Here is a 3,287-nt window from a genome sequence, read left to right on the forward strand (position 1 = left end):
GCATGGCAGAGAGAGGAAGGCTGCTGCCCGCACCTGTGGGTGCCGGTTTGTGTCTCAGTTGTTCCACTTCCGATCCAGCTCCCTCCTGATGGCCTGGGAAAACAGCAGAAGATGGCCCAAGGACTTGGGCCTTGCACCCATGTGGGAGACCTGGAAGAAGTTCAAGTTTTCAGATTGGCCCAGCTCCGACTTCTGTGGCCATTTTGGAGTGAACTAGCAGATGGAAGATCTCTCTCTCCGTCTGTAACTTTACCTTCACCCATAAATAGCCACAGATGGGAAGAGGGTGTGTTGGTATGAAAAGGTACTAACTAGATGCACCTGTTGCCACAGGGGGTATAGCTCAGGGGTAGAGCATTTGACTGCAGATCAAGAGGTCCCTGGTTCAAATCCAGGTGCCCCCTGCTGGCTCGTGGTGGCCCAGATTCTTGTCATCACCACAGCCTTTTGTTCTGTTTCCCTCCGCTGCCTTCTGAAGCCAGCACCCAGGCCTCACCCGTAACAGTGAAGGACACAGCAGATGGGAGGCCTGGCATCCACAAACCAGTGCCCAGGGGCTCAACTAAGGCCCCCGTTTGCAAGCAGTGTCTCTGAGGCTGCCCCCGGGCCACCTGGAGTCCTGTCTCCTCTCTTCCGCCTGTCACTTCCAGCACTGGTGGCGACCAGGCTCCCAGGAGCTTGGCGTGGCTGCTTCCACCTCTGTTTCTGGACAGGGGGCAGTGTGTCCATGAAAAGCCCAATGCAGAAATGTGGCCCTCACCGTGCTGCGTAGAATCCGCAGGTTCTGTCCAGAGAGCCCCCACTGTGGGGAGCAACCCGGACTGGACTGAGTTACTGGAATTAAGACTTATTCTATGCATCTGCTCTCCCACAATATGGCGCTGGGAGAGGAGAAAACAGCTTCTACGCAGCTGCCTCTTGCCAACTTGAGTGATGACCTCCAGGAGCTGATCCTGCTCCTGATTGGAGGAGAGCAGCATACTTGGCATGTGGGCAGCCGAGTTAGGATTGGCGGAGGAGGACTATAAAGGAGGAGAGAGACAGCATGCACCAGGAACATCTAAGGGGAACATCTGAAGGAACACCTGTGCAGCCCCCGAGAGAGCCGGCCGGCGGTGTGCCGCTCCCCCGCGGAAGTGGGGAATGTGGCAGGGGAAACCGCCCTTCCACGGAGGTGGAAGGGACGGTAGCCAACCCAGGAAGAACCAGCAGCAAACCCGGGGAGGGCCGAGCAGACAAAAGAACAGCGCAGGGTCCTGTGTCGTTCCTCCACGAAGAGGGGGAGCGACATAATGGTGCCGTGACTCAGATAGGGAAACCTAGGAGGGAAGAAACGGGAAGAAGTGGGAAAATACCGGAGAAAGAGACTAGCAAAGAGCCTAGGGGAAAGCCGGACGAAAAGGTGCTGGAAGAAGCTATTGAAAGCCTAGGCATAGACTCGGATACGGACTACGGGGGGAAGCTGGGAGAAATCTCTAAGGTCGAAAGCGAAAGTGAAAGCTAGAACAAACAGACTCGGATACGGACTGTGGGGAGAAGCCAGGAGAAATGAGGGAGGAATATTGTTGGAAGAAAACTTAGGGAAACATACTGGGTAGAGAAAAATGTTAGGGAAATTGAAGCCGCGGGGGCAGGCCAAGGCAGAGACGAAAGCCAGCTTGGAATTCTTTAAGTCAGCCCGGGAGGCAAAAGGCGAAAATCTGGAACCAGAGGCAGAGACGTGGGCCGCCTGGTTGGAATCCGTCAGATTAGCCCGGGGAGCAAAGGACGGGAAGCCAGACCGAAAGGCGCAGACGCGTGAGCTAGGTTGAATTCGCCAGGTTAGCCCGGGGAACTTAGATTGAATACTAGTGGCGGAAACGTGAGCTGGGGCTGTGTGACTCGCGGAAGCCGCCGTGTGCAGAGAGAGCGCAGGGTGTGAATAGATAGGGAACGTGGGGCTAGTGCGAGGCCGTGGTGCGGACGCGAAGGGCGTGGAGACCGCGGAGTGTGCGCGCGAAGCCAAGCTGCACAAAGCCGGGAAGCCGCGCAGATGAGAGAAGCGCGGGCTGAAGCGGCTCAGAGCCGGGAAGCCGCCGCCGCGGGGCGAGGCGCCAAGAAGCAGCCTCGGGGCGGGCGCCGGGAAGCCGCAGGGATAAGAGAAACAGAAGTTTAGAAGTAAAATGAGAGAAATAGGAATGCTGGTAGATAGAAGTAAAATAGGAGAGATAGGAATGCCCGGAGATAGAGAAATAGAGAAAAATAAAGCCTCCCCACAACACAGCAATGAGAGAGCTTGGATTCGGTCTGCCTGATTAGGGAGGTGGTGAGCACCTGCGGGCGGCTAGCAGCTTATGCGCCGCAGGTCACCGAAGACAGGCACGAATTAACATCAATAAGTCTCCCCACAATACCGCAATGAGAAGGCTTGGATTCGGTCTGCCTGATTAGGCGATAAGCACCAGCAGGCAGCTTGACCAGAGTATGAGCTGCAGGTCACCAAAGATAGGCACGTTATCAACACCAATAAGTCTCCCCACAAGACGGCAATGAGAGGGCTTGGATTCGGTTTGCCTGATAGTGCTTGTAAGCACCTGCAGGCAGTTCTAGCAGAGTAGAGCATGCGCTGCAGGGCACCGAACTCAGGCACGCATCAGCGCCTAAAAACCTCCTCACAACATGGCGAAGAGAGGACCCGGATTCGGTTTGCCTGATTGATAGGACTTGTAAGCACCTGTGGGCAACTCTAGCAAGCAGAGCAGAGTGTGTGCCGCGGGACACCGAAGACAGGCGCGTATCAACGCCAAAAAACTAAAAAAAAAAGGGGGATCTGTGGGGAGCAACCCCGACTGGACTAAGTTACTGGAATTAAGACTTATTCTATGCATCTGCTCTCCCACAATATGGCGCTGGGAGAGGAGAAAACAGCTTCTACGCAGCTGCCTCTTGCCAACTTGAGTGATGACCTCCAGGAGCTGATCCTGCTCCTGATTGGAGGAGAGCAGCGTACTCGGCGTGTGGGTAGCAGAGTTGGGATTGGTGGAGGAGGACTATAAAGGAGGAGAGAGACGGCATGCACCAGGAACATCTAAGGGGAACATCTGAAGGAACACCTGTGCAGCCCCCGAGAGAGCCGGCCGGCGGTGTGCCGCTCCCCCGCGGAAGTGGGGAATGTGGCAGGCGGAACTGCCCTTCCACGGAGGTGGAAGGGACGGCAGCCAACCCAGGAAGAACCAGCAGCAAACCCGGGAAGGGCCAAGCAGACAAAAGAACAGCGCAGGGTCCTGTGTCGTTCCTCCACGAAGAGG

General features: G+C 56.1%; 1 non-coding gene across 1 annotated transcript; it reads left to right on the forward strand.

The window, feature by feature from the left end:
- The first annotated feature begins 332 nt into the window (after nucleotides 1-332).
- On the forward strand, nucleotides 333-404 carry TRNAC-GCA (transfer RNA cysteine (anticodon GCA)). The gene has a single exon. It is a non-coding gene; the product is annotated as a tRNA-Cys (tRNA).
- Nucleotides 405-3,287: the final 2,883 nt, after the last annotated feature.

This window comes from Oryctolagus cuniculus, chromosome 3, assembly GCF_964237555.1.
Source record: "Oryctolagus cuniculus chromosome 3, mOryCun1.1, whole genome shotgun sequence".
NCBI lineage: Eukaryota > Metazoa > Chordata > Mammalia > Lagomorpha > Leporidae > Oryctolagus > Oryctolagus cuniculus.